The sequence below is a fragment of the Perca fluviatilis genome, chromosome 14, assembly GCF_010015445.1.
Source record: "Perca fluviatilis chromosome 14, GENO_Pfluv_1.0, whole genome shotgun sequence".
In the NCBI taxonomy this organism is placed as follows: domain Eukaryota; kingdom Metazoa; phylum Chordata; class Actinopteri; order Perciformes; family Percidae; genus Perca; species Perca fluviatilis.
In genome coordinates, this window is record NC_053125.1 from 18354298 (window position 1) to 18371818 (window position 17521).

The window sequence follows — 17521 nt, forward strand, 5'->3', positions numbered from 1 at the left end:
TTATGCACCTTAAGAAATAAAATCATCAAGTAGAAGACATCCGTGTTGCACCGGCAATTTTTTGCTACTTAAAATCAGCATTTTGTTTATACAGTAGCAGTTAAATAAATATTTTGTGTAAATCTCAACTTAAACAGTGTAATCAAAGCAAATACAAAATGAAAGCTTATTGCCACTGCCAGGGCATTGTTATCCTGTTTGTTATATATAAAATAAAACTGCCCACAAAATCCTGAGCCACAATCATAACATTAAAACAGGCAATTTCTGAGATAACAGCAGACCTTTTTTTTCTTTTATCAGGGAGTAGCATAACCAGTCTATGTTCAGTACCAAATGTCCCGGTTAGAGTGAGGTGAAGCACAAACGTTTCAGCATGTCTCTCCTCTGTTTTCATTTCAATCAGGAGAGACTTCGTTTGCAGATATGCAAAAATATTTATTGTACAACTGTAATATAAAATGTACAAAGTCTTTTGGAGATTAGACTCCATCGAATTAATATATTTTTAAAGGGGTAGAGAACAGGAACATAACCCTCGACGGAGCCTAGACACTGGTGGCGGCGGAGAAGGAGACCGGAGACCAGACCGAAGAGGTAACGGATCAGTCAGCCGGGAGAAACACGATGACCGGAGGCGGCAGGGGAGGTGGAGGGTCGAGCACTTTGCCTGAAACGACAGCTGACAGCACAGGGAGAGAACAGATTTAAAGCAGAGTTGTAAGGCTGTGATTGGCCCTTGAATTTCGTGGCCAAGTCTGATTGGTTTAAAGATGCAGTAGGTAAGTCATATTTGCTGAAACTGACCCTATGTTCCAGTAGAACTACATGAATTATGTAATATAAAAAAAATCCAGCTCCTCTGGCCCCACCTACAGTCTGTAGTGCGATTGGCAAAATTCCACCGCTCCCGGTTGATTTTCTCCAATCAGGGCCACAGGGGGGTCTATCTGCCTGTCAATCACTGCTCAGGCACGCACACGCATATATAGCGTTCTCCCCTCCCCCTTCCCCGCGCACAAGCTGCAGAAAGATTTCCCCAAGACCGGCTTTGGTTTCCCTAAACTCGGGTGAATATTGGAGTGGCTTTTCAGAGGTGGCTTTTCAGAGGTGGCGTGAGCTCCGGGATTTTAAAGATCTGAAGAATGATGCAGATGTAGCCACATTTCTTCTCGACAGGTAACATAATTACCATAAATGATTTATCTTTCACTTGGTTATTAGTAGTCAAAAGTCCACAAAGCTAGGTTGATGAGGATAATAGTAACGTTTGCACAGTGGTCGGTCTGATATGATTCTGAAATGGCTAACGTTAGCTTGCTAGTTAGCATCGTTTTACTGTTGGTGAGTAAAGTTAACATTGTGTTGGTGTTTACTTATTGAAAATGTTGTCTGACATGCCGGCAGTTCTGTCAAACTCCAAACTCCCTTGTGTGGGAGGGGCTTAGGAGACCGTTTGGACTTCAGCAGAAAGGGGGGAGGGACTGAGAAGTTGTCGACGTTCAAATTAGTTGGCAAAGTCTTACTTACCTACAGCAGCTTTAACTGAAAGCGTCACTTCTAAACAGCTGATTTGATTTAAGAAGAAAGAGGAGTGATTGGGTTAATGACATCTTCCTGAAAGAATTTGCGCTGAGCTTCATTACAGTCAGAGCATGTGAATGCAGCGCCCACTGTTCATCAATATAATGCACTGTAACTCCGAGGTAATCATGGTTACCCAGTGATGTCCAGTAGTCCCCAGTGAGAGTAACACGTTGTAAAGGTGTCGCTTTTGTGGTCCTCTCCTTTTCATACAACTCGTGTATTCTTCTTGTGATGGTGTGTCTTGAGGGAATCTCATACCCGCCGTCATTTGTTGCGATTCTCAGAATGTTTCTCAGACCGACGTCCTCCACAACACTAATGGGCCTGCAGTCTGTAGCTATCCACTTGGCTATGGCATGTGTTAGCTTCTCTTGCCTTTGTTCATCTATACTTCTCCCACATGCTGCATCTAACGTAGTCTGCCGACGCACCACTGTTTGTTTCGTTGAATGATTTGCTGGTATCAACTGTGTGTATTGCATTTAGGTGATATTTCAGACTGGAAGTACTCCGGTGATAAGAAAACCACTTTTCAGTGGTTACAAATAACTTTGGTTCTGTCGACTGCGCCGTCTGGAAGAACTTTAAAATGAAAATGGCCATGCAAAAGTTCTGTACCCTTCTCCATGTTTATTGGTTTGTTTATCCGCCAATTACTTTCTTTTCTGGTTCCTGTAAGTGCGGCAGCAGTCAGCACAGACTTTTACAAAATAAAAGCCTGTGAGCAACAGACTTTTACAATAATAAAAGACATAATAAAAACGGCGTTAATGCGCAATAAAATAATTCGGTGTTAATTTATTAATGAGTTAACGCGATAACGCGTTAACTTGCCCAGCCCTACTTTTTACTAATTTAGTAGTAAAAATAATTTCATCAGAATATGTATTTCATGAAAAGAGTTCATTAAAGGGCTTGCATAAAGACCAATGTGGCAAGACGGTATTACAAAGCTAGTGTTTTAATTGGGGGTGTATTGAAAATTGTAAACTTTAGCCTGTTGGTCTTTAATTTACCAATGTTATAATGGTTTTGCTATTCTTACCAGTTTTGATGCTCAAAACGTTTCTCCTGATGGTGCTGCAGGATGAGAGGCCAAAAGAGTCACTAAAAGGATTTATTATGCTCAGCTGGCAAACTGTCCATTTCATTTTGATATGTTGTGAAAGCATTGTGGCCTGATGATGGCACTGGAGGAGGCTCAGGAGGTCAAAAACATTAAGATTCAACATCTGGGGACTATGAATATTTACAGCAGATGTCATGGACTCCAGCCAGAAGTTTTCAAGATACCTTGTCATTTACCAAAATGTCATTAGCACCACTGCCAGCAGACGGATGAAAGCAGCCTAATACTTGACACTGGCCTTCTGTTTGCTCAGTCATTGTAATTTGCACTTCAATGTTTTCAAAAGTAAATATATTTCTACCAGAGGAGGCACATTTGGCCATCTCATCCAACATGTTACATAAACATGCGTATAAAGACTCTCTATTTCCTCCAACTGCACAAATCCTAATCCCCACAGCATCAATAACCACAGCAGACTGTCTGCTTCTGTACTTGTCTGTGCTGTGTCTGTCCAAGTTCTTGTTTCTTAATGTTTTTGTGGCAAAAATAAAAGCTTCAGTTGCTCAACATGAATTCTGGCCCAGTTTTAGTTTAGTTATGAGCAGGGGGCAAATGCTTGGGACTTCCTGAGGACAGACGGAGGAGGGTGTTTGGGGGTCAAGTACCACCACCACCCTGACTCCCACAACCCCCATTAATTGCTTAAACTGATTGGATGGAAGCTTGTGTTTTTCTTTGGTGAGCAGAGAGTGGAAAGAGAGAGAAAGAGAGGGAGGGCAATTCCTTACCCTGGAGTCATGCATCTTTTGTGGTGGATGGATGGAGAGCTTTCAGTGACTGGGCAAAGATCAGACTGGCTCAGTGCCAGACAGAGAGAGACAGAGTGGGGGGGGGGGGGCTATCACCACTAATAAGATCAGTAATTAAGAATATTTATATGGGACATAACTGCAAAGTGATTTATGACCCGTAATGTATATTCTATATATAATGTAATTATATTCTAATTTGATGTTATGTAAATAAAAGACAAAACATCAACATGTGACTACAGAGGAATGAAATGGGCAAATAAATTGGGTTTACAACGCCACCCTCGGAGAGTCGAATACCCCATCTCTGTAATCTCTCAAACACTGACAATAATTTCTCTTTTTTATTGCACTTTTTGCACTTTAACACTGTACATTTGATCTTTTATATATTATTACTGTGTATTTGTTTTTAATATATATGTTAAAGTCTGGATAATATATATTGTTTTTATATGTTGTTTGTATATCTGGAGTTGTAACAAAAATAATTTCCCCCTGGGATTATTAAAGTATTTCTGATTCTGATTCTGATAAACTATATTTTTATTTTGGGCATTTCCAGTGTTCGAACTATACCATAGCCTTCGGGGGAGCCCACTGACAATGACTTACAAAGATAGATAACAGCTACAAGTGTATGCACTACAGGATTTACCCTATTATACTTTATAGACAAGAATAGATAGGTCAAATAGCAAACAGCCAGCCACATATAGTCTATAAACAAAGCATCAGGCAGTCTTTGAGACTTCACAGGAACAACGGTTAAAGTTACTCAGGCTACCGAAGAATACCATAATTCCTCCGTTCAATTAGACCTTAGCGACGCACCCCAAGCTTCCATCCTTAACAAACAGCCATGTATATGGGCTCTTCCAGTCTCTCCACTGCTGGCTGTTCCAATTTAACGGGAGAGAGGAGCAAGAGGGTTAGGATCATCTTCAGCCAGAGAGGCTTCTTCTTGCGTTGTCACTCCGGTGGGAGGTGTGCTAACAGGGCTTGCAACAGGTGAATTAGCTATTAATGTCATCGCTACACAATTTCTTAGTAAAACCAAAATTAATTAAACTGTTTTTTTTTTGCCATGGCTATATGATGCTTACTTGCAGAATGGATTTCAAGGACTTGGCGCGCCAATTAATGGCCTCCAACATTTAGATTTTTTTCTGCGAATCTTTGAGTTAACATGTAGCCTACTAAACATAAGTTGAATTTGCACCGCAGCACCGCCACGCCTTGATGCTCATAACAAGAATAGCATGTATAGTTATCTTTATTGAAGTGAATTAGGTTTAAATCGCCATCATGCATGAATGAATATTTTTGCAGTTTTACACATAATAATCCACGATGATCACATTACACAAAACTGAAATTGCACGTCAAAATGACACATTGTCAATATTTTTAGAGACCCCCCAAAATTTCACAAATCACGTTTTCAGGGGAGCCGATGTCTTATTAAGGGGAGCCGAGCTCCCCCTAGCTCCCCCGTAGTTCGCACCCTGGGCATTTCCACCTTTAATAGACAGGACAGCTCAGATATGAAAGGGGAGAGAGAAGGGCAATGCATGCAGGAAACCGTCAAAGGTCGGACTTGAACCTTGGACCCTCTGCGTCAAGGAATAAGCCTCTGTATATGTGCCCTACCAACTGAGCTAACCGGCCACGGGTTCAACTATTTCTAAAAGAAATACTGTATATCCTATAAAGCTACCTGTGAAAGCTAAACACCTGCAGCTCCTCAGGCTTGTGGCACTGTAATGCAAAGGAACAAACTCTCCCAGACTCATTCATGACAGAAATGTCAACGTTGAATAACTGATAATTCCGTTTTTTAACAGTCAGGGGTTTTCAGTGACATTTCTGGTGTGCTCACATTACTTTTCACCTCAAAATAAAGTGGTAGATAATCAGGTTAAATTGCTTGAATGTTAACAACCTAACAGATCACCCGAACACGTCTCTTAGTTTGGCTCAACTGTTGTACATTGCTGGGATAAAACTTAACACTGGATGTTCCTCCCTTCTCACTATCTCCGCTATTGGGCTTAGCGCTTCCCTGGATGGTTGTGATTGGTTTAGAGAAATTTCTCCCTATCCCAGAATAGATATACGGTGTAGCCAGACCCTACTCCAGCACTGACACGGCGCTGGAGTGTGGTCTGACAATGCAACACTAAGTGTTTCTTGTCCCGTCAAACATGATGCCGTGTTCCCTCAGCTATTACTTTGTGAATACAATGTTATTATAACGGATATAAATGTTGGCCAAAGCTATGAAAATAAATCCCAATCTATGATAAATCCAAGTAATCCTTTAACAAGTAATAGTTGAAATTGGGGAGAAATAAAGCAACATGATGAAATGTTGAACTCTGATGAAAATTTGGCAGCTCACCAGAAATGCCTAAAAAGGAGTTTTTCTGCTGGTTTTTAAAGAGCCCAGTGTCTGAGCTGCCGTCAGGTGTCAGACAGTCTTTCATGTCATTTGGTGTTTGAAGTTTTTGCTTTATAGCAGATTGTATTTAGTCTTAAAGTACAGGCAGTGTTGAAATCCATATTAGTCTCTCCCTCAACGCCACGTTTTTAGCCCCGTTCCACTCCCCCTCCCCTCATTAAACGACACATATAGGTCTGTAAAAAGCCTTAATTGATGACTACTGCTGCCGTGTTTGTAGGTCAGTGATGCTGTAACGCAGACACGGGGTGTGTGTGAGTGTGTGTGTGTGTGTGTGTGTGTGTGTGTGTGTGTGTGTGTGAGACAGAGATGAAGGAGCGAGGAGGCAGAGAGGCTATAAACTGGGCCTAATAGGACCATCCTCTGCAGGAGATGAAAAACAAGGAGCCGTGAAACAGCCAGTGGTGCGAAGCAGAACCTCAGTGTCATTAACTCTTTTCCGTCTTTTTTTTAATCGCTCTGTCAATTTCTTTTTTAATTTCCTCCTGCCTTCCACTGCTAGGTATCATCCCTGCACCTTCCTTTCACAGCTTCCCCCTCTTCTCTCAGTCTTTCCGTGGATCTCTCCAGATACCAGACGTAAATTAGCTATTTACATAGTGAGATTAAGAAGAGCAGAAACACCTTTTGTTAAATCTGCTGTGATCGGATTCCTGGCTAGAGGACTTGCAGGCAGCACGGTGGAGACACAAACAGACTCAGCACAGATGTACCAATGTACAGATGTTTATTTATGTCAGCTCTATGTACTGTAATTATTTCTCGTAATGAATTAATTATTGAATGTCTTTATGAACTCAAAAGTTCATAAAGACAAGGCTGGAGCTGCTCCCCCCGCGACCCGACACCGGATAAGCGGACGAAGATGGATGGATGGATGGATGGATGTCTTTATGAACTCAAAACCAAAAGATATTGGATTTATAAGTAATATGGTTTGTTTGTTTATCAGTCTATCAATTTATCAGTCATTAATAAAAAAAATAAGGCAAAACAATATCTTTTGATAGATCAATTTAATGGTAAACATTCCCTGATCTGTTTTCCAAAACAAATTACTGTGAGCAATTTTCATTTATATTTGTGAAACTATGATATAGTTTGTTTAAACTATAATTTTATTTTATTAAAAATACTCACATTGGTCTTTATGAAACGCATTAGGGGGGCTTAATAGAGGTTCATTGTCGTTATGTATATACTTAACGACAATGAACCCCTATTAACTCACACTGTAGCCAAGAATGATATATTTTTTTTCTTTTTAAGGGTTTTTTCAATCATGGTCGTGTGTGCGCCACCAACATCACCCAGTGCTGACAAAGTACACCTTGTTTGGAGGCAAAAAAACGTCTCTGCCATGACTTTTTGCACTTAAAATATTTTAACTTTTTTGTGCTTCCATTTCTCTCTCACACATAATTTAAACTGACAAATGTGCCCATGGGAATTTAAGGTGGAATGACATTCTCCTTGAGCATCTTAAGTGCTTTTCTCCAGTGTCTTTTTCAAGGCCTTTGCCCTTCTTCAAATCCAACATGTTTGTCCCTTTCTGTGACCCCTATCCATCTCTGGATATTTTCACCAACCCTCTTCACTGCTCTTTCAGCTCCCTCCTACTTCCTTTTACTTTCTGATCTTTCAAGTGTGTGTGTGTGTGTGTGTGTGTGTGTGTGTGTGTGTGTGTGTGTGTGTGTGTGTGTGTGTGTGTGTGTGTGTGTGTGAGAGAGAGAGAGCTGTTGACTGAAATCTCTCCAGTTGGTGGGAGGTGATGAAGAGGGACACACGCTATGTCAAGGGTCACAGGCTAAGCATGGAGGAAGTCAGCAGTTGCCAGCTTTCTGAAAGAGAAGCATTCTCTCCTCTCTGACCCACAAATCTGCTCTTGTTCTGACACAACTGCTTCTTCAAATCTTGAAATTGTTGTGTTTCAGTAAAAATAGTCTCTCCATGACTGAGTTTTTGTCTGCGACGGTGTGATTTAGTGTTTGGGTGTGAAGTGTTTTCAGTCTGTTTGTGACTCTCATTTGGATTAGCATCTGCTTTATGTGCACACAACACATACGCAAATAGGGGTGTCACTAATTCAACTATCGAAATTAGAAGCAGGATCAGCGATTCCCTCAGTATTTTTTCTCTACTCTACCACGCCTACTTGCACATGTCAAAAGAAAAAATCAACAGCAGACACAGTGTAGCTTACCAGCTGGGAGCATGCAGCTAAAGACACAGGGTAACGTTAGCTTACCGGTAGCCTCCAGCTGCTCTTTTCCAGACACCATGACCACTGCCGGAGTCGGAGATCACAGAAGAACAACACAAAATCCTCCTGTTTCCCTTAAGTCACCAGTGTGGCAACATTTTGCCTTCCCCGTGAGTGAGTTTTGTAAACAAACAACCAAGGTAAAGCATGTGGGCACTGGATGGGCCTGAGTCCTGCAACTGAATCTGTTTAGCAAAAAAATATCCCTGAGCTCACAATTCCACATGGAAGCACCAACTCTGAGGCTACTGTGGGAATGGCGGAGTGTGTGAGTGTTATGTAGGTGTATGAGCATGTGTGTACATGTGGTGGTGTGTTTTTTGCACATGCATGTACTGTATGTGTGCATGCATGTCCGATAACACACCCGTCATCCTTGGAATTTGGTTAGTGTTATGCTACATGGTCCCGAGTGTACTGAGATCATACCCCAGTCTTTTATCACAAGATTTCACAGCACACTGACATCTGTAATCATGCACACCAGACTGGGGGACCAAACTGTGTTTGTACAGTTGTTTAGCGGTTTGCCTCGCTCTCTAGTTGAATCCCAGTGTTCCTGGAGTCTGTAATAAGCGAGCAGGACAGTCTCCCTGTCCTTTGGAATCCGCAAGAGGTATCTAGCAATTGCGGTGAAGTCATTCTCCTTTAGGAAGAGGATTGAATAATAAGCAGGCAGACAGCGATGGAACAGCCACTGAACTTCCTCAGTTTCCTCTCCTAAGACTGCCTTGCATCACATAGCATAAGTTTCACATTCTTGGGATCAGGGAGTTCGTGGAGGTCCGTTTCCGACCCAGATGGAGGCTGTGTAGGTGGACAGCTGTGCAGCAGCCACATCTCACCCACACCCTCCTTTTCACTCCACAATCCAGCTGGAGAGCAGACCAGACTTTACTGAGAATCTGCCGATGCAATTTAGAGCATCCTGACATTCCACGAGGATGGGCTTCCCAAACTTTCTTTGCAGCAGGTGACCCATGTATTGAGGTTGGACAATTCCTGTGACCCTTATCGTTGCAAACACAGACACATTGCACTTATTGGTTTCAGTTTTTGATTCTATGACGGCGTAACGTATTTCCAAGCAGAGGAGATACTAAACCAGATGACAGCTGTCTGTAGGCTGGCTGTGTGATTTTTCTCAGTGGATTTTACGTCTGAAACCAACTGTTGAAAGCTTCCCGGTTCATAATAAATAGCTGAAATAGTCAGTTTATTTATTTATTTTTAGAGTAAGGGTTCCAGTGTCATGCTCGGGGACACTTCAGCAGTGAGGAATTTTCCTATTTACAGTCATTATGTTTTGCACTCATTTTTTCTTGTTCATTTTGTTTAATTGGTGCTTGGTGATGCTACACACACAAGGTAGCTTCTTGGTATAACAGTACCTCACAGAATGATCTTCACTCTTCTTCATGAGGTCTTGAGTCCTGAAACATGGAAAACTCTGCCAAATGGAGCAATGTGAATGAAATGGTGAATGGTAGACAGATGCTAGTGCTTTCTTATGTTATGGTGGCTTGTCACTGAGGCAACCATAAGTGCAATGAATGGGGGTTGGTCCAGAGGAATTCTGCGTGAGGTTCATATAATCTGCTGGCTCAAATTTTATGTATATACAGACTGTGTTTATGTCAAATGAAACATTCAAACTGAGCACCAGTTTCTTCATGTCTCTGTCAGGCCTTTGCTTGAATGTATGTCTGTTTTTGTGGGCTAGACTATACATTTTAATTGTCCATTTCCATTGTCTATTTATGCACCTCAAGTGTGCAAGTCTCATTTAAGAGTGGAAAGTTTCCTCGCATGTGAACATTGTTTTCTTAGTGAAATACCCTGGAATTTAAGGCCCAACTTAACATTTCTTGTGTGAGAGGGCCTTCGACCACAAGCAGCCAGTCCTCTGTCCAGATTTAGCAGCCCATTCGCAATATTGCTGCACTTCCTCGTTCATTGTTTGGCTTTGAAGACGACAGACCGACAGAATTGGGTCACGGCATCACAAATATTATAGGACCACAGAAGTATTTGTTACTTTTACTGTCTGCTTTTCACATGTTTGCCCATAATGTTAGCTACTCATTGTGTCAGTGACAGTTATGTTCCCAAAATTGAAATCTTGTCTGTTGTTTTGTTGTTTGTGTTTCCAATAGTATGTGGGATAGGATTAAGACATGGACTGCCTGGTCATATGCTTAGGCTTGTTAAGTTATTCTTTGATCAGATATTATCCAAGTCAGGAAACTTTTGTAACTTAATAGTTTATTTTGGTTTGACAACGAAAAAGATGAAAAAATAATAAATGGTTATAACATGCTTATATACCACAAAGTAGGGTATTAAAAAAAAGTATTATTTTGAAATTGGTACTGAATCTCAGGTATAATATTGGCAGTGATATAGAAAAATCCCCTACATCTTATACTTGTTTTTCTCTATGTAAGATGCAAAGCGAACAGTGTTTCTTTTTCAATAGTTGTCTGACATTGTCAACAGCTCAAACAAACAAAAGATGTCAGTGTCATCACATAAGGCGTCCTTGTGATTACACTGACCAACTAATAGTACCAATATAATACAAACCTTTTTTTCATTTAACAAACAAACCCAAATTTTTAACGTTAACTTTTGGATTTAGTCGAAATATATGCAGCCATACAAGATGTTTGCTTACATTAGTCTAAAATTGGCAAAATCATAATGTAGTATTTGATAAAAGAATAAGTAAACAAGATCTGACCAGATGTTTGATGCCCCAGGCTTACTTGTGAATCAGACTTGCAAGATTTGCCTAGTTTGAGGTTTTAGATTGTTTTAAGTGTTTTTTTAGATCACTTTCCCTGTCATGAAAAATAAGCGTTGTGCTAGATAACATGTGGGAAGCACATATGTATGTATGCTTACTGTATGGATAGGCATGAGTTTTTGCAAGCATGTGTTTGTGGATTTTGTTGGACTAAACAGAATATGTCCCTCTAAGATGAAAATCTGTCTCTCTCTGTTTGTCATTGTGGCTGAAGAGGCAGATGTTCTCGCTCTCCCTCTGGATCTCCTTTCATCGTTTCCGTCCCAGTCTGTTTTTAGGCCTGGTTAATCGAACACAGCCTCCCCCCAGAGACTTGAGAGATTCTCGTGTGATAGTAACTTTGGCTCCCGGGCCAGACGTGTCTGCCAGTTTAAATTACTTACTTCATAATAGGAGAAAGGACTTTAACAGATGAACTGGCCTGTTCTTGGTTTTGTTGTTGGCTTTGACTCCCTATTGAATCCTAAGATTCCTGAAGTATTCTTATATTTATCGTGTTTTGAATGTCCGTGACGGCTAAGATAGTTAACAATTATATGAGTGAGTCTTTGAATTCAAAGGTGAGGTTTGGACTTTATGCTATCTGAGTAAGAGTTATAATCTTAAAAGGGAACATCAAAATCTGTTTACAGGTCTTGGAGTACTCTGCGTATGTGCATGTGAAAAGTATTTGTGTCTCCATAGGGAGTGGCGCAAAATCAAGTCATGTCACTTGAGGCAGCACTGGTTGGTGCTAAAGACTATGAGTTTTAAAATTGAAGAAATCTGGGTGTGTGGAGTTTGAAAGAAGTGAGCTTTCCAGACCTCTGTAGCCCGTTCCTCATTTCTGTTTCAGGCTAGCGGCTCGAGGCTACATTAGCTGACCGAAGGTGCTAGGTTTTGACAAGAAAGTAGAATGTGCGGAATAAAAAAAGATGATATCTCTGGTTCAGTTTTTTGTGTCAACTGTCCCATTGTGAGTCTTACCATGTTATAGGAGTGCAATGCTAATTTGGTGCAGTACTCTTTTAAAGGATACAGCTAGTGTAATTCCACGTCACACGACACAGGACAGAAGGACAGTGTCTATGGGATTAACTCAAAATAAATAAAAGTAACCATCTACATTGTAATGAAGTTACATGTCACCCAGTGCAACAGTCTGGATTATCAATGTGCTTTTAATAGTTAATAGTTTAATAGTTTTTAGACAATAATGGAAGTCCAGCAAAGAAGTCAAGCTTTGACTACTGTACACAGTAGATTATAATGATTAAAAAGGATCAGTTTGTGTTGATTTTGGTATTTTCATGGGAGTTGTTGAAAAATACACAATATCATCAAATTTTTATCCTTTGAAAGGAGGCAGAGAAAACGTCACCACTTTGCAGGAGTGATGAAGCAGACATGCCTTGTTGGAAACTCAGACATCTGTTTATATATTTTCCTGTCTGCTCTCAAATGATTGATTGGCGTTCTTACAACTTCCTTAATTAAAGTAATACTTCACTCTGATGTTGCAAATTTGTCAAGAAACTATTCGAAAAACATTTTTAAAAGGACGTTATAAGAATCGGAAAGCATGAAAGCCTGTGATGTTATGATACATCATCTAACTTATTAAGATTGCTCAAATATTGCTTTAACTTTAAATAAATAGATTCTGATCATGGAGGCTTGCGTTTTTCCTTTCCTAAGATCATTACTGCATACAGTAGATCTCATTGACCAGCTGGTGTCCCTCCATATGGTTACAACCAGTCCAGACACAGCAGGCTCTTTCTGTTTTATGGTCGTCTGGCCCACTGACGGTCCACTTCCTCTCTAAATGAAGGGTACAGTGCAGCAGAATTAACTCCACAGCCATAGGCAATAACTAGATGGACCCAAAACGAGACTATTGGCTGCTGCGTAATTCAGACCAGTGCCGGGTCCAAACACAATTAGTTTCAGTATGGGATCTAACTGACTTTTGCTTGAAGTAGTATAGCAATAATTACATAAATTTTTTTTTTTTCCCCCCCCCCCCCTTGAATTCCCACAGCCAAAAGCCATGTCTGGTCTTTCTAAACTTTGTGTGTATGTGTATATGAGTGACCATGTATCTGTCTGTGTACATTTCTACCTGCCAGCACATGCAACCTGCCAGGAATTGAAATGTAATACTGTATTTTTTCGATACAATATTTCCACTGTTGCGCTGCCAGTGAATTATTATTTATATTAAAAATAACTAGGCTTCCTGTAAACCTTAAATGAAGCCGTAAAACAGATTCCCGAGGACTTGAACAGAGGGGACACTTTTAGCTGTCGGTCCGTGTTATGTAAGATGACTCCTCTGAGTTTAAAGGACGCAGGATAGAGAAGTTGCATCGGCTGCTTTTGTTATCAAATGGAAACTGCAGACTGTGTGTCTGTCTGTGTGTGTGTCTGTGTGTGTGTGTGTGTGTGTGTGTGTGTGTGTGTGTGTGTGCGCATGTGTGTGTGTGCGCATGTGCGATGTGGGTTACTGGGTGCATTTTAGTGCCAGCAGCCAGCTTTACAGTTGGTTAACATCTCCTGGCTGACCTGCTGCTGGGTTTCAGCTAAAGGGGTGGGGGGTGGAGTGGCGGACGCAGGGAGAGAGAAAGAGAGTATGGTGAGAGGCTGGCATTGGCTCAGCAGTGGAAATTCACACCTGGCCTCTTGCTTAGCGGCGAGTAAATGAGTTGTGAAGAATACTAGTACTGTGGATTCTGTGTTGTACCTACCGTACAGAACGGCTTGTAATTCAACCTGCTTGTTTTTTAAAAATCACAATTTACTTAAGCTTAATGACGTAAACTGGAGACCTGAACTGATGCCAACAAAGACAGTGATATTATAATTTTGATGTACTGAAATAGTAAAGCTCATAACTAGTCTTGCTGCTGACACTAGGGTGTCAGCAGCAAGGGCTTTGAAGATATCCTTTGTGGATACAGGTTTTTCTGCATATTTTTTTTACATTTATTTTAAGTGTTTAAATGATGTGTGTGGGTGTGGGTTGAGAAGGTTGATTTTCTCATTTAAAGAGCATCTGTGGCCAGGTTGGCTCAGTGGGTAGAGCAGGCGCACATACAGTACTGTACAAAAGTTTTAGGCAGGTATGAAAAAATGCTGTAAACTAAGAATGCTTTCAAAAATGGAAGTGTTAATAGTTTATTTATGTATCGACTTGTCTTACTCTGGGGGTTACGGTGAATAAGCTAAATTACCAATAAGTCGGCGTGTTCCTTTAAATAGAGTATGACGTAAGAGTGCAGTACCCAACTGTCAAACTTTGTTTGATCCATATGTAATACAATTCTGTCTAATTCCATTAAATTCTATGGTTTAGCAGTAATGTGTCTGAAACTATGATTGCAGTCTGGAGTCAAAAATTGGACTATTAACCAGCAGTCTCATATGGATCGCTCAAACATGCATGTTCAGTTAACCCATGTCATATGTGCATGTGTATGAAAGGTGTACCAGAAAACTAGTCAAATTATACTATAAATGTATCATTTCTGTTACTTAAAGGGGTGATAGAATGATTATATAGGGTATCTACACCAACAACTGCACCTCCAGTCATCAGTCCGTCAAGCTTCTGAAGTTCGCGGACGACACCTCCCTCATCAGACTCATCTCTGATGGAGACGAGTCCGCTTACAGGTCGGAGGCTGACCACCTGGTGAAGTGGTGCAACCAAAACAATTTAGATCTCAACGCTCTAAAGACAGTGGAGATGGTTGTGGACTTCAGGAAGAACCCAGCCCCACCAGCTCCCATCACCCTCTGTGGCTCCACAATTGACACTGTGGAGTCTTTCCGCTTCCTGGGAACTACAATCTCCCATGACCTTAAGTGGGAGCTGAACATCAGCTCCCTCGTCAAGAAAGCACAACAGAGGATGTACTTCCTGCGGCAGCTGAAGAAATTCAACCTGCCAAAGACAATGATGGTGCACTTCTACACAGCCATCATTGAGTCCATCCTCACATCCTCCATCACCATCGGGTACGCTGCTGCCACTGCCAAGGACAAGGGCAGACTGCAGCGTGTCATTCGGTCAGCTGAGAAGGTGATTGGCTGCAATGTCCCACCGCTCCAGGACCTTTACGCCACCAGGACTCTGGAAGCGTGCTGGAAAGATTGTGGCTGACCCCTCCCACCCCGGACACAAACTCTTTGAGCACTACCCTCTGGCAGGAGGCTGAGGTCCATCAGGACCAAAACCTCACGCCACATGAACAGCTTTTTCCCTCCGCCACTAGCCTTATTAACAAGGCCGGAAACCACCCCTGACTCTCCACCTGGCTCTTCATGCCACTGTTCTCTCTGCTGTAATGCTCTTTGCTCTTTATTTATTTATTTTATTTTATTTTATTTCTATCTTTATTTTTAATTTAATACATACTGTGTACATATACTTATATTGTTTATACCTATACTTATATTGTTTAATATTACATTTAGAGAATGTGTGATGTGCACCAACAACACCAAAACAAATTCCTTGTATGTGTCAAAAAACGTACTTGGCAATAAAACCCTTTCTGATTCTGATTCTGATTTCACACTGTTCCTTAAGGTCTCCTAATAGAGTATGTAACATTGGTTGGGCTGAAAATGGCCCAGGTGCTATTTTTTTTGGCCCTTATGCATCCCTGTGCTTTGGCTCTATTTGGAACGACAGCTTTTCTTCCAAATATGGTATGCTCATGAATATTTAAAAAAGCTGCGCGCTGATTGGCAGAGCGAATCCCAATACACACACATTAGAGATGCGCGCTGATTGGTTGAGCGAATCCCAATACACACACATTAGAGACGCGACAGCAGGTCTCATATTTCAGACACACACACACACACACACACACACACTGCTGCCCTGCGCACAGCGCACACACACAAACGCAGACACACACACACTGACACACACACCACTGCTCAGCGCGCACACACAAACGTTACAAAGATAGAAGGTTGAGCCAAATGAGGAGGATTTGAGAAAACTGTCGTTATTCAACTATGACAGGGGTAAAATCGGTTTTGCATTCTATCACCCCTTTAATGCAATAAAAAAATTTTGATTCTAGGATTTACTTTCCATACTGTAAGACAAATCAGCATCCCTAAAGCACTTGCTATTAGAAATTAAAATATTTGTGATTTTAGTTATAAAATTATTAATTTATAGGAAAAGGAAATATAAATATCCCATGAAAAACCTACAAGCCTGACCGCACAAGTACTTGTGTCATCAAATCTTGGTTTTGTCCATATGCTTCAACTCAGCAATGCTCTCTTCTAAAGTCATTTTTTTTAATTATCTCTGCTGTCTTAAAACTTTTATAGCATTTGCTCCTCTCTGTCCTGCTGTTATTAAAGACATGTCTGAGCTTGCAGTGACCCTTTGAGCTGGGATGTTTAGCTCATGGTCTGTGGCTTCATGGGAAATGTTCATAAAGGCCACTAAAAAAGTTTTTCTACCGTCTTTATGTAGGCAAATGAAGCGACTTGATGTTGACAGAGACTCTGTTCCAAGGCTGTATTTTTAGTTATTAGGGTAGTAACACGTTAATGGGATTTTGAATGAGGTTTCCTTACTCCTGAAATAGAACCGGAGTACAGATTAAAACATAAAAGCACAGTGGTACAGCATTAGTCAGTTAGGATGCACATAAAATTGTAGCTGAGACAATTAGTCAACCAATCGTCCAAGTCATTTTTAAAAGCAAATATGCCAGATGTTCTGTGACTCCAGGCCCCAAATATAAACACTTGTTAGTCTTCTCAGACTTGTATGATAAACTGAGTATCTTTGGGCTCCAGACAAACGATAAGACCAAACAAGACCCCAGAAAAGCCAGCCTGGGTTCCACGAAACCACAACAGGCCTTCCTAATTACCTTCTGACATCTAATAGACTGAATGATTAATTGACAATACAAACATTAGTTAACCATTTTTAGTTTAGTCATTTTGTGGTAACTCCTGAGAGGGTTTTCTAAACTTTATGACTATGGGCGTGATGGGAAAACAGTTGGTATGAATCATATGTACATGTAAACAACTACAACAGTCATCAAAGATACAGTGGCTGTAATGTGTTTGTGCTGCTGGAAAGCTTTCTTTAAAGTGGTTTGGATTCACAGGATCAAAAACACCAAAAAAGAAAATTGCGTTGACTTTGGACAGCAACTGATAAAGCTTTTTTCCCTGCAAAGTGCACCAGTAATCGCTGTGAATTATGGGAATTGTCAGCACAGCAAATTGCTTGTGTGAAACTTCCCGTATAATGGCTGATAAGGGCTGTTGTCCCTGGTAATAACATAATAATAATCACCATTATCTGGATTTTGGAGCTAATTTAAAGTAGTTAATTTAAAAACATCAGAGACTCATGAGATCACTGGATATCAGAATTAGACGCACATTACGTCACTGAATATATTACAGTGAATCACAGGTTTAATCAGTTAATCCGTAATTTATGAACAATCCCATGTGAAAGTAACCTTTAAAC

The 17521-nt window shown here is 40.8% G+C and overlaps 1 protein-coding gene across 2 annotated transcripts in view; it reads left to right on the plus strand.

Annotated features, from left to right (window-relative positions):
• svep1 (sushi, von Willebrand factor type A, EGF and pentraxin domain containing 1) overlaps window positions 1-17521 on the plus strand; it is a 118237-nt gene that overhangs the window by 46835 nt on the left and 53881 nt on the right. The window lies entirely within an intron of this gene.